Source organism: Hevea brasiliensis, chromosome 7 (genome assembly GCF_030052815.1).
Source record: "Hevea brasiliensis isolate MT/VB/25A 57/8 chromosome 7, ASM3005281v1, whole genome shotgun sequence".
NCBI lineage: Eukaryota > Viridiplantae > Streptophyta > Magnoliopsida > Malpighiales > Euphorbiaceae > Hevea > Hevea brasiliensis.
In genome coordinates this window covers 90043305-90057924 of record NC_079499.1, presented here as the reverse complement: position 1 = coordinate 90057924, position 14620 = coordinate 90043305, and the positions used below count along the sequence as shown (strand labels likewise).

The window sequence follows — 14620 nt, the reverse complement described above, 5'->3', positions numbered from 1 at the left end:
AAGTGTTGTATCCACTTTGCCTCTCTGAAAATCATTATGTAAAAGAAATTTATTAAGCCTTTCATACCATGCTCTAGGAGCTTGTTTTAAACCATATAAAGCTTTAGTAAGTTTATAAACATGATTTGGATGCTCATGACAAAGCCTGGAGGTTGTTCAACATACACTTCCTCATCAATATAACCATTTAAAAATGCACTCTTGACATCCATTTGATAAAGCATAAAGTCCTTATAACATGCAAAGGCACACAACATTCTAATAGCTTCAATTCTAGCAACCGGAGCAAAGGTTTCATCAAAATCAATTCCTTCCTCTTGGTTGTAGCCTTGAGCCACTAGTCTAGCTTTGTTTCTAAGAACATTGCCTTTTTCATCTATTTTGTTTCTAAAAACCCATTTAGTACCAATAATTGAATGATCTTTTGGTTTAGGCAATAAATTCTAAACTTTATTTCTCTCAAATTGATTTAGTTCTTCTTGCATGGTAAGAATCCAACTTTCATCATTTTGAGCATCTTCAAAACATTTAGGTTCAGTTTGTGAAACAAAAGCGACATTACCAAAATATCTTCTTAATTGTGCTCTAGTCATCATCCTCTGAGATGGATCATCAATAATGTCTTCTTGGGGATGATTTCTATGGAATCTCCATTCTTTAGGTAAATCTTCATGTTGGGACTCATTTACTTGTAATTCTTCCAAATTTGGCATTTCTTCATTGATTTGATCTTCATTGGCATTATGGACATCTATTGTGGTTTCTCCTTGAGTTTCTTCATCTTTGTCATCAATTTGTTTCACTTCTTGACTTGATATTATATTTTCTTTTCCAAAAACCTGCTCATTATTATCATCACAAACATTTTTCTTTCTGATAGAAGGGTTAGTCTCATCAAAAAAAATATGAATAGTTTCCTCAATAGCTAAGTTTCTTCTATTGAACACTCTATAGGCTTTACTCTTTATTGAATACCCAAGAAAGATTCCATCATCGGATTTAGCATCAAATTTCTTTAAGTTATCCTTCTTGTTATTTAAAATATAGTACTTACAACCAAATGCTTTATAATATGAGATATTTGGTTTTCTTCCTTTCCAAAGCTCATAGGGGGTCTTTTTCAAAATTGGTCTAATCAAAATTCTATTCAACACATAGCAAGATGTATTAACAACTTCAGCCCAAAAGTACTTTGGCAAATTATTTTCACTCAACATAGTTCTAGTCATTTCTTGCAAAGTCCTATTTTTCCTTTCTACTACCCCATTTTGTAGTGGTGTTCTAGGAGCTGAAAAATTATGGTTGGTTCCATATTTATCACAATATTTCTCAAATAAATGATTTTCAAATTTAGTTCCATGGTCACTTCTTATAGATGAGATGCAAAAGCCTTTTTCATTTTGAACCATTTTACTAAAAGAGGTGAATTTTTCAAAAGTTTCATCCTTGTGAGCAAGAAAGAATGTCCATGTGTATCTTGAATAGTCATCAACAATAACTCAAGCATATGTCTTCTCACCAAGACTGGTAGGAGATACGAGTCCAAACAAATCAAGATGAAGCAATTCTAATGGCCTAGTGGTTGACACAATATTTTTAGATTTAAAAGATGCTCTAGTATGCTTTCCTAGTGCACATGCTCTACATTGAAATTGATTTTCATAATTAATCTTAGAAAGACCATTAACAAGTTCTTTCTTAGACAATTTTGAGAGTGTATGCATGCTTGCATGACCCAGTCTTCTATGCCATAAATAACTAGAGTTATCAAAAGATACTAGACATGTACCATGATTAGTTTCAAAATTATTCATATTAAGTAAGTAAACATTATTAGATCTATAAGCAATGAACAATGTGTCATTATCTAAGTTATTGATTGTACATAGAGAAGAAGTGAACTTTACCTCAAAACCTTTGTCACAAAGTTGGCTTACATTTAGCAACTTGTATTTCAATCCTTTAACGAGAAACACATCTTCAATACAAGGTTTGGTTCCAATTGTGTCATTTCCAATTATTTTTCCTTTCCCTTTATCTCCAAATTTTACATATCCTCCATCTTTCATTGTAATTTCTGAAAACTTGTCCTTTTCACCGGTCATGTGCTTTGAACAACCACTATCTATATACCATTTATCACTTTCCTTCATCCCTTTGAAACATACCTCATTGTCACTTTCTTCTTCCTTTTGTGAACTCTCAACTTTCTCTTCAAGTGCCATCATACAAAGAAGAGCAGTCTCCTTGTCACTTGATTCATTATTTGAAGATTCTTCACTGTTACTCCAAACTACTTTCATAGCTTTCTTGCTTCTATCTTCTTTTCCTTTCTTCTTTTTGAGTAATGGACATTTGGGCTTGATATGTCCAGGTTTGTGACACTCATAACATACAACTTCTTCTTTTGATTCCCTGAAATGTTTATCCTTGGGAGTATATTTTTTCAAGAATTTCTTGTATTTGCTTCCTCCCTTCTTGAAAGCTCTTTTGAATTTTCTTGCAAGCATAGCCATTTCATCATCATCATCACTTGAAGCACTTGAGTTGTCACTTGAGTCAACTTTGAATGCAACTCCTTTCTTCTTATCTTCATCCTTGTTTGACTTGAGAGCAATGCTTTTCTTCTTCTTTTGCTCAATTTCAACTTCATCTTTCTTATATACCATCTCATGTGCAATGAGAGATCCAATGAGTACATCATAAGTGAATGTTTTGAAATCCTTGGTATCTTGGATAACTGTTGTCTTTGCTTTCCAAGATTTTGGAAGTGATCTAAGAATTTTCTTCACAAGTTCAGCTTCCTCAAATCTTTTACCAAGTGCTTTGAGAAGATTTACAAGATCAGTAAACCTTGTACTCATATCCGCAATTGATTCTCCTAGCCTCATTTTAAACAGCTCATAATCTCGGATAAGAAGATTTGCTTTGGACTCTTTGACGATATCAGTTCCTTCATAAGTGACTTCAAGCTTATCCCAAATTTTCTTAGCAGATTGACATCCTGAAATACGATTATATTCATTGAGGTCAAGTGAGCAATGCAAAATATTAATAGCTTTAGCATTTATAGAAATTTTCTTCCAATCATTGTCATCATATTCATCTTCATGTTTTGGAACTTTTGTAGTTCCTGGACCATTCTTTTGAGGAACATGTGGACCATTTTTAATAATTCTCCATGCATCAATATCTACAGATTGTATGAAATTTCTCATTCTTACTTTCCAAAATGAATAATTAGTGCCATTGAAGAGTGGTGGTCTAGTGATTGAGTAGCCTTCAGCTAATGGTGTGGGTATACCGGTAGTATTGCTAGATGAACTAGGCATTATGGATCACTCTAAGGTTGTAACACCCTAAGCAAGAGAGACAAGCTCTGATACCAATTTGTTGTCCCAAAATAGTCCAAGAGGGGGGTGAATTGGACTTTAACAATTTTTCGGCTCTTGCTTGTAGCCTAATGAAAAATTATAGCTTTGTTCAACTAGGTGCTTCTTTACATATAATGAAAGTAATATGTGTTTCAACAACGTGTTCCTAAGTTGCAATTCAAGCCTCAATCAATATTTATAGCAATATCTAATAAAACATGCATCATACAATATATAACTTATTTCTCAACCCACTCAATATGTCCTCAAGTTTATCAATTCAATCTATTCAACCAATATTCAATATCATGTATAAAAGGAAAATTTAAATTGCACAAAAGTAAGGAGATCAAGGTTAGAAAGATCAAACACATTGATTTTTATAGTGGTTTGGCTTAACTAGCCTACATCCACTCTCTCAAAGAACCCTCTTTGAGTCTTCTCTCCACTATTTGCTCTTTTGAAGGCAAGAGACCAAAATCCCTTTACAACTTTTCAACACCAAGCTTTTACCAAGGTAGCTTGAAACCTTCACAAGTGCTATCTCAAGCACTTTCTCTTTCCCAAGCTTCAATAAGTGCTTGTACAACCTCTCGTAAATGCAACTTAATGTTTTGACACTCACTCTTACTCAATACAAATCAAACTATAAAGATGAGATGAGTTGATTTGCCAATGGTAGCTCAAAATCTTTAAAGCTCTTGAATGAAAGCAATAAATGAAAAATCAAAGTTGGAGTTCAAATGTAAGCTTTCATCAAACTAAAATGAAGTAAAGAAGGTGTATTTATAGTCCCAAATCATTTTAGACCGTTTGAAACCCTTTTGGAACGTTATACACACTGCCCAAGACAAAATGGCCGTTATTTTGTCCTTTTGTGCGAAGTTGAGCAGCTCTGATTGTTTAGCAAACTAATGAAATTTTGGCAACAGTAGTAAACTGGTTAGTAAACTAATATTTTTAGCAAACACATTGGCAAGCTAAAAATTTTAGCAAACCAGTTAGCAAACTAAGTCAACAGCTGCATGTCTCAACTTGCAATATTAAATAAAATGATTTAGACCTTTAAAAAAATGTTCCAATAGTAGTGTCCAAGGTCATGATAAGAAGAAGTAATCAGAAAATAAAATTTCATTTTTGAGCTCCATTTGACTAAATTCTCATCTATTCTTTTCACATAAGACCTAAGACTCAATCTCTAACTCTATGACTTTCATACCTTTTCTTGGACTCTTGGCTTTCATAGTCTTAATCTTTTCTCATTTTGGATTTGTCTTGAAATGCCTTTGAGTATCCTTTCTCCTTAGATTCAACTTCAAAGATACTTTAGGAATAAGACAAAGAATCTACACATCACTTTAAAGTTGGGTTAGATAGATTCTCTTTGAGTTTTGTTATCATCAAAATCAATGCTCATTTTGAGCTACACGGGTTCAACATCGAGGAATCGAGTCAAGGCCAAGAGGCGACTCGCTTAAGGTTTGTGCACTCTAAATTGATTTGAACAAGTTTATTTTATGATTTATAATTTTGTTGCGTTGAGGATTTTAATTTGTTGAATGAAATTGTATAAATTAAATGTAAATTTTCTTATGCATTTAAGGATTTATTGCATGGTTTTGAGGATTGTAAATTTTAAGTTTGATGTGTTGCCAACCTTGAGCATGAATTTATGATGATTAAATATGTTGATGATTTGTAAACACTTTGTAATTAGAAATTGTTTTGAATATGATTTGCAACCACAGTTGACATGGCAAAATATGTTGTGAATTCTCATTAGCTTGTCTAGTGAGATATCTCCTCCACTAGATGGGGCGAGTTCTTTTCTCTCTGGCTTGCCAGTTGGGGAAGAGTTTGAATGAGTACTCATATATACTAGCTAGTCTTTGTTCCTCCCTTTTAGCCTCGATTATTGGGAGAGTGTGAAATATCGTGGTGTACAACACGGCATCTATTTGAATTTTGGGTCATGGGTTCAACTGTGTGAATTGTTGGCAATGCCCTTTAAATTATGCATAGTTTGATAAATTGTGGTTGAAATAAATAATTTTTCAGTGATTCAAAATATTTTCATATTGTTTCGGGATTTAAAAGAAATATAGATAAATAGTTACTATTTGATCAAAATGTTATTCAAATGAATAATTTGCATGAATGAAAATATTGATTTCTGAATATTATGAATTTTGAAGAATTTAGAAATTTTAAATTTTTATTTGTTATGAATTGTCAAGCATAACTTGTATTAAGTTTTAAATTATTAGTTGTGCACCACTGAGTTCACCACTCAGTGATAGTTTTGCATGCTGTCGCAGGTGAAAGAAAATATAAAGCAGCTGAGCAAGATTACTAGAAGGTATAGTGAGACTATCTTCGGGTATATTATAGGTATAACCTTGTATTTTAGATTTTGATGTAATTCTGTAATTGTATGTGTGAAATTTACTTTGAGCAGTTGTACCAACTCTTTTGTAATATATTTTTGGATTGTAATGAAATACAAATTATTATAAGGTTATCTTGAGATTTTATGTATTTATAAAGTTTTGCACTACTAAATTTTTAATGATCCCATGAATGTAAATATTAATTTTGTAACCTTAATGAGAGGTTTCAATGTTTGATGTAATTTAAACTGTGTATTGAGTTGCTTGTGCTGATTTGTGAAATGAGATTGAATAATGGAGTTGTGATTGAGAAAAATATTGAGAGTGTCTTTATTTTCAGATTTTGAAGAACTGTTTTCCCAAAATACAGAAGGCACTCTGCCGAAATTTTTATAAAAATTGCGGAGATTTTAAATATCTAAAATTTTAATTTATGTTTGGACTTTAAATAAAGGTTTTTAAAATCTGAAAAAAAAAAATTTACTCACTAATTTAAAAATAAACGAAAATTATTTTAAAATCCCTTGTAGTATATTTAATGGGTTACCGGTAGGCAAAGTACGATAATTCATTAGGTGTACTACGGGAGCATGTTACATCTTACGAGGAGTAGGGTGTGACATTTAAAATGGTGCCAATAGGCTGTGATACATCAAACTTCTCCATAAAAAAAAAAAAAAAAAAAAAAAAAAAAAAAAAGAATTGTCTACACACAGAAATTGTGATAGACCAAATGAAGCCAAAATGAGAAAAGGCCAAAGTGAAATGAGCGCTGTGAATAAAGACTATTGAATCAGAGATGGAATAACAAGACAAAAATCTATCAAGTCAAACAGCTCTGATATCATGAGAAAAGAAAGAATTTTTGCATTTCTGAATCTGTGTATTACAAGATTTACAGGATTCTATATATACAAGTATAATTGAGCTAAGAAAAGAAAGAACGTGGGTAAAAAAAATAAAGCCTAGATTAAAGCCTAAATCAAGGTTCGTAATATTGGGTTAATGACAGAATATTGGATCAATGACAGCTTAATACAATTAATACAAATATGACAGTTGTATTTAACACTTGGAATTCAATGATTTCTTATCATGTTCTAGGAGGTCAGTGCAGGTAAGCTCTGGATCTGTTTCATGAGATGCGTAATTTGAAAGTGAAGCAGGATGAGGCTACCCTACTTTCTGTTCTTTCAGCCTGTAGTCAAATTGTTGATACAATAATGGGAAAGAAAATCCACAATTACATACATAGCACTTATGGTATACCTACTGTTACTCTTAAGGAACTCAATTATAGACATGTATGCAAAACGTGGCGCCCTTAAAGATTACCATGCGTGTCATTAACAAGATGCCAAATAAGAATTTAGTGTCCTGGAATGCAACTGCTGGGGCCCTTGCATTGCATGGCCATGGATTAGAGGCAGTCAAGCTCTTTGAAAGATGCAAGATGAAGGTATTTGGCCTGACGAGATAACTTCACAACACAGGGCCACATGACTTTGACAAAATGAGCGCTGTTTACCGGATTGTACATGAAATTGAGCATTATGCAAGCATGGTTGATCTTCTTGGGCGAGGAGGTCGCTTAAATGAAGCTATTAGGCTAATAACAGGAATGCCAATGAAGCCTAATATTGTGATTTGGGGTGCTTTACTTGGAGCATGTAGGAACCATGGAAATGTTGAGATAGGGAAACAAATCCTAAAACAGTTGCTGGAGTTGGAGCCATACAGTTCTTGGATTTATGTGCTTCTCTCAAATTTGTATTCTGATGCTGGAAGATGGGAAAACATGAAGAACATTAGAAAACTAATGAATGACCATGAGATCATCAAGTGCAGGGCAATTAGCTCAGTTGAGGTTGAGGCCTGCGTTTATGAATTCATGGTTGATGAGACGAGACTTAAAGTTTCAAGCAATGTATACTCCATTCTTGATTAACTAACTGATCATATGAAGTCAATAGCTTACTTTTGCAACATCTCGAGTCTTTTTTCAGAATCACAGAAAGTGCAGTGACAACATGCCTTGAAAGTACATTATCCGAGAATAAACAAGGAAAAAACTACTACTGTAAGTACACAAACTCACGCAAGATGGATTTCTTCCTGCAATTTACATGAATTGTGCTGAGATATCTTCATTTTACATTCTTTTTTTTTTATTTACATGCTTTCTGCTGTGACGCTCGTGCTCTTTAAATATCTGAAATATCCTTTCTACATTGAATCATGCATGCATACTGGCATTAAAAGAGCAGTAGATGAATTTTTGCTTAGACTTAGTTCATCATAAATTCAAGACATAAATATATGAGATCTATATTTATGTATAGGGACGGAGCCAGGGTTGGGTCAAGGAGGGCATTGGCTCCTGAAATTTCAAAAATTTTCAAAGATTTAATCGCAATTTAAAAAAAAAATTCTATTCTTATATTAAATTTTGATGAGTATGAGACCTTGAGAGTTTTAAAAGTTTTAATTGAGTTTTATAGTAATTTTATATAAATTTTATTTTATAATTATGAAACTGTTATCATCATTAGTTAATCAATTATTTTTATCAACACCTAAGTAAGTACATTTTAATTGGCCCCCCTAAACTAAAATTCTAGCTCCGTCACTGTCTATATATATATATATTTAATCAGTGGATTTCACCATACATTTTGCATCTTGTATTCATAGTAAACCGAGTTTAGGTAAAAAAAATTATATTGAGGAGATATCTAATAATAATAATATATTTGGACAATAAATTTTCAGTATTAGCCAAGAATTAATTAAGACCACTGAGGCCATAAGCAGGTTATTGGATAAGCGATATCCAAATATATTTACTTATTTCATCTTAAATTGTTATGAAAAACAACCAGGATAGCAAATAAAAAATTGCTTTCTTCTGTGAATACAAAGTTTTTTGTTATTTATGTATTTATTTTTTACCACTCAATCTGTATCATGTGTACTACATGCAATAATGATACAAATTTTTAGATGATTCAATCTACTTATAATTTTTCTTTTCTATTTATATTCAACCAACCAATTTAATAATCATCATCATCTCCCACTACATAAATACTGTTAAATGAAAAGTGGGAATTGGTTCCCCTTTTCTTGAAAACTCGAGTAATTCTGTTTCTACTTAAATCTTTCTACTTTTACCATTCTTAATTTTTAGGGTTTGTTTGAATGGGGTGAAGGGAAGTTTAGTAAGATAAGGTAAGGTAAGGTAAAGGAAGATATAATATAGTAAGGTAAGATAATAGTTTTATTTATGTTTTACCATTATTAACTTTTAGGTTTTGTTTGGATGGGGTGAAGGGAGGTTTAGTAAAATAAGATAAGGTAGGGTAAAGAAAGATAAAGTATGATAAAGTAAGATAATACTTTTATTTATGTTTGGGAGGAAAGCAATGTAAATGAAATTTTTATAACCTTGTTTTGTTTTGTTAAATGGTATTGGAAAATAAAGTTAAATATAAAAATTACAAAACTATCATTTTTATGAAACTTATTATTTTATAATAAGAAGAGATATTTTGGAGATTTTTTAAAATTGATATGGATAATATAGGAAATCAAAAAATAAAAATTTTTTCAACCCTCCCCAACCCACCAAATTAGTGGATTATAAATTGGAAGATTTGGGTGGGGGGGTGGGGGTTGTCGGTTATTCCCTGCCTATCCCTCAATCCTCCGTCTCAAACAAGCAAAAAATTCCTTAAAATCATCCCTTATTTTCCCTTACCAACATAATCCCTCAATCCAAACAAAGAATTAAATGCACTTAGAAGTTTGAAAAAAAAAAAAAAAAACAAATAGTGTTCAATATGGTTCTAGACAAATAATGGGTGATTTTGATTGAGCTAAATCCTTAATCCTCAAGGAAAGGGAATACAAAAGGAACTAGTTTTCAAATTGTTTTCTTGTAGGGTCAGGAAACTAAAAATGGCTTCATGTACATACATATAGTTTTCTTGTTTAGAGTTGTAGGTGTAGTTCATGAACACTTTTATAATATGAATAATTGGCAGCATTAATCTATTATATAATAGTTTTATACTTGTTGAGTTTTCCATTATTTTTCTTGAAGTTAGCTGCTTGGCATGAGTTTATAGTGTCTTGGCTTTATTGCTCATGTGAGAAGAAAAGTAACAAGGGAATGCATTTATTAATCTTTTAATTTTTTTTTATCAATATTTATTAATCTTTTAATTATGCTCGGGATTTTTTTTAACAAATTGAGAATAAATTTCATTGATAATACTTAACTTTAGGGGTATGTAATAATAAAATTGTAACACCCCAAAATTTTAAATTTTATTATTTTATGAGTATTATTGATATTTTAATTTTATTTAAATTTTAAGAAATTATTTGAGATTTTTCGGATTTTAAAAATCGGGTTCGATTTTCCGAAAATATAAACTTTGATGATTTTTAAAAATTAATTTAAACACCACGTGGCAAAACTGAAAATATATTTGGAGTCTACGAATTTTTTTGAGTTTTCTGGAAATTTTTTCGGAATTTTTGAACCTCATTTTCGGTCCCAATGCAGAATAAAAATTTAAAATTTTGTATCCTGAATCGAACCGATCGAATCGAACCAGACCGGATCGGACCGGTCGAATCGGACCGGCCTTTTCTTTTTCTTCCTTATTCCTCCCCGCGTGTCCCGACCCCTCTCCCTTTCTTTCTCTTCTTCTCCCTCCTCCCTCCTCCCCTTGCCACCCCGCCACCTCCCCTGCCACCCCAGCTCGCCGACGCGCCGCCTCACCCCTCCCCCATGACCAGCCGCCGCCTGGAACGCCAGAAAACAGCGCCCGAAGTAGAGCAACGCGCGCGCGCGACCGTTCGACTTCCCGGCCAAAATCCGGCCGATCCGGCCACCAATCGGACCGGGTCTTGTGTCTAAACTCATCTACTCATTGAGAGCTTTCCATAGACACCAAGAACACCGAAATCCATTGAGCGGTTTGTCCAATTTTTGCCCGTGAAATTTTAGCCCATTTTGATTTTCGAGCTATATTTCTCGCAAACCGTTAATCCCATGAGAAAACCGAGAGTACCAGAGCGCTCCACTCGTCGAGAGCTTCGTAGCGACATAAATTTCAAATTTTTCCGACACCATTTTTTGATGGGTCCCACGAAACTTCGCAGTGTCTTTCCGAGCATTAAATGAGCTTAGAAAATTCTGAAAATTTTATGTACTAACCCCTGTATTGTGGGCTTCGTGTACGTATCCTCAATTCGCGGAAATTTGACAATTGACTGGGTCTGTGAATTTCTGGCCAGACAGACCCGTTACCGAAAAAGTCTACGAATTGGACCGAGGTTTTGGCTACCCCCCCATTGTCAAATGTCCGGAGCGCGTCCCCAGAGTCGGAATCGGAAAAGGTAAACCCGAACCTTACTTTTTCGTAATTTTCTAGTGCTTAAATAGGATTAAAAATTCATAAAATATTCGTGGTAGCTCAGAAAATTATGATTCTTTTTGCAATAGCCTAGTAATATTGCTAAGGACCGCGGGGCAAAGTTTTAGAATTTTTAGAGCTTATTTGAGCAATTTTTGCAAAAATAATCAATTATAAGGACTAAATTGAAATTTTACATACTGTGATGGATGACTGATTTGATGGGCCCAGGAGAGGCTGTGTGATGTGATTGAATTGTGGATATATGGATTGTGGATTTAGAAGTGTGTTTTGAGCCCTTTTGCAAGTTGGGTAGGTCTTAGGTATAGGGGAGACTCTGCCGGATTTTCAGCACGACTTAGGACGTATTTGGTCTTTTCTTGATTTGTATTGAGTCATTTGTATTAAAAAATTGTAATGTAATTGTCAGGTGAGCCGGGACAGCCTTCTTCCTCCGCCCAGCCGCCACAGTGATCGTTGTCAAGTCTGTGAGTAAAATATTAATTTTAATTGTAATTTCACTATTATTATATGTTCAAGCATGCCCATGCATCACTTATATGCATATATCTATGTAGATAAACTTTAGGCACGATTTATGTTGCATTCATAACTGTGAAAGTGCCATGTACGTTGTTGTGGTAATTTGGAGCAGTGTGCGTGCGTGTGATGTGGTGTGGACTATGGATAGGACGGGTAGACACGGCTTGAGATCTTCGCTGGGACCCGATCCTTCGGGGTAGACACGGCTTGAGTTCTTCGCTGGGACCCCGATTTGGTTTTTAAGTGGAAGTCCGAGCTGAGTTCTTCGCTGGCACAGTTGGAATTTGTCACGACCCAACCTATGGGCCGGACCGGCACTAGGACCTGGGCCAGCTTAAAGCCCCCGAGGCCCGTAGTAAGCCTAACTATTCCTCAAATCCATAACCAGGCCCACAATTTAGGCCCAATATGCATATAAAATAATTTAAATCAAACTGTTATAATTTCATTTCGGGCCAACTTAGCCCAGAAATTTTCAGAAACTAAAATCAGGGGAGCCCAGCTCAACCCTGTTACCTCATTTACAAACTGTTTAAATACCATACAAATCTTCATTTATTAATCTTAAAAATTTAAGTTCACACAACCTCTACCAAGGTCCACACTATTTCTAACACATGCGGAGTTCTAGATTTTTAATTTAGAAAAGATAGTAAAACAATTAAATAATTGACGTTAAACCTGCGAGGAAGAAACCAGGTTGCTCTGTAAAATAACTCCTCCTGTGGCCTGGAAAAATATTGAACAGGAGTGAGCGTTCGACTCAGAGAGTAAAATATCAATTTTAACCATAATCTCTATAACTATCTAAAACTAATGCACCCTGTAGAGTGAAATGCAACATCAACAACATTTTCACATCATAACATCAAAAAGGTAATTTGGAGCACTCACACACCCTGTAGTATCAATCATAACATATGGGAGCTGATCCCCTATGCAGCTCTCTTAAATCCAACCTGGTGCCAGCGAATTACTCAAGCTCGGACTTCCACTTAATAACCAAATCGAGGGTCCCAGCGAATTACTCAAGCCGTGACTACCCCTCGAAGGATCGGGTCCCAGCGAATTACTCAAGCCGTGACTACCCCGTCCTATCCATAGTCCACACCACATCACACGCACGCCAACGCACGCACACTGCTTCAAATTACCACAACAACATCCAACGCACATCAACAGTTATGAATGCAACATAAATCGTGCCTAGAGTTTAACTACATAAATATATGCCTATAAGTAATGCATGGGCATGCTTGAACATATAATAATATCGAAATTACAATTAAAATTAATATTCTACTCACAGTACACCGATGACTATTGTGGCTGCTGGATGCAGAAAAATAGCTGACCTCGATCACCTAATAATTAAATTATAAATTTATTAGTACTAAGTTAAGATAAAACTCTAAAGAGGCAATAGACAGCCTAATTCATGCCGAAAATCCGGCAGAGTCTCCCCTATACCTGGGACCTACCCAACCTGCAAAAATGCTCAAATAACACTTCTAAATTCTCAATTCCCACAATCACATCTCATCAATATCACATGGCCCCTCCTGGGCCCTCCAAATCAGACAATACTCAAAATCTTAAAAATTACGTTTTAGTCCCTATAATTGACATTTTTCAAAAATCCACTCAAACAAGCTCTAAAAATTCTAAAATTTTGCCCCGCGGTCCTTAATAATATTATAAGGCTATTGCAAAATGAATTGTAATTTTCTAGTCACCCATGAATATTTTATTCAAGAATTTTACTCAATTCCATAAGTTTCCAACAGCTAACATATTATTAATTCAACCCAATTTAATATTCACATATTTAAACCTCCATCCTCAAGCTTCAACCAATCATATAAAATTTAAACATCTTAATTTCAAACAATCTTATATGCCTATATGCTAAAAATTTAACTAAAATCCATCCATATTTCTCAAAAATATTCTACGATCACCTAAAAATTCAACTAACACCATAGAATATCTCCAAATAATTTTACTTTCATCATATATTTTTCTTAGAATTTTTCTCTAATTTTTCCTGTTTAAGAAACACTGTATTTATGCTCTACAGACAGAGAAATAATAAAAATTGTCTTACCCGAAGTTTATCTGTGTCTCAAAAATTCTGAAAATTTATGAGGAAGCCTCTGGAAGTTGAACCATCTCCATAGCTCACCGGAGCCACCGCCGACACCACCACGCATGGTGGCCGGCCGCCGGTCGCCGACGACATTTGCCGGGTCTGATCATACCACCATGTTCCTCTCCTCTTCCTCAGTCCATATGTGGTCTCGGATCGTCGATCCAACGGTCGGATCGTCGTAGATCTGACGAAAAAGCTTGAAAAACCCAAAACTTCTCTCCTCCATATCTCACTCATCCGACCTCCATTTGCTTCAAAATTGGTATCAAAAGAAAGCTCTCGGAACAAGCTTTCCAACGCCACTGGAATCGCCTCGATCGGACGTCGGATGAAGCCAAAATCGCGCCGGAAAGCCGCTGCCCACTGTGCGCGCGTTTTCTCTCTCCTCTCCCTCTCTTGCCGCCGTTTCTGGTGGTCCTGGTGGTCGCCGGAGGGTCGCCGGCCGGTGTATGGTTAAAATTGATATTTTACTCTCTGAGTCGAACGCTCACTCCTGTTCAATATTTTTTTCAGGCTACAGGAGGATTTTATTGTGGTTAACCTGTTTTTCTCCTTCGCAGGTTGTTTATCAATATTTGTGTAATTTTATTTACTCCTAGAATTTCCTCATGTGTTAGAAATATTTAAATGATTCGGGTTTGTAATATAAATTGTTTTGTGGACCTGTAAAATTATTATATGCATGTTTGATGGACTGGATGAGGGAGCTGAGCTCCCATTTATCTTTATGTT

General features: G+C 34.6%; 1 long non-coding RNA gene and 1 pseudogene across 1 annotated transcript; one reads left to right on the top strand and one right to left on the bottom strand.

The window, feature by feature from the left end:
• Nucleotides 1–7790, top strand: part of LOC131181381 (pentatricopeptide repeat-containing protein At2g22410, mitochondrial-like) — a 33039-nt pseudogene extending 25249 nt beyond the window's left edge.
• A 4357-nt stretch (nt 7791–12147) lies between these two features.
• Nucleotides 12148–13835, bottom strand: LOC131181549 (uncharacterized). Its single transcript, XR_009150080.1, has 2 exons — nt 13044–13835; nt 12148–12465 (listed from the first exon to the last, which is right to left on the bottom strand). It is a non-coding gene; the product is annotated as an uncharacterized LOC131181549 (long non-coding RNA).
• Between the last annotated feature and the right edge of the window lie 785 nt (nt 13836–14620).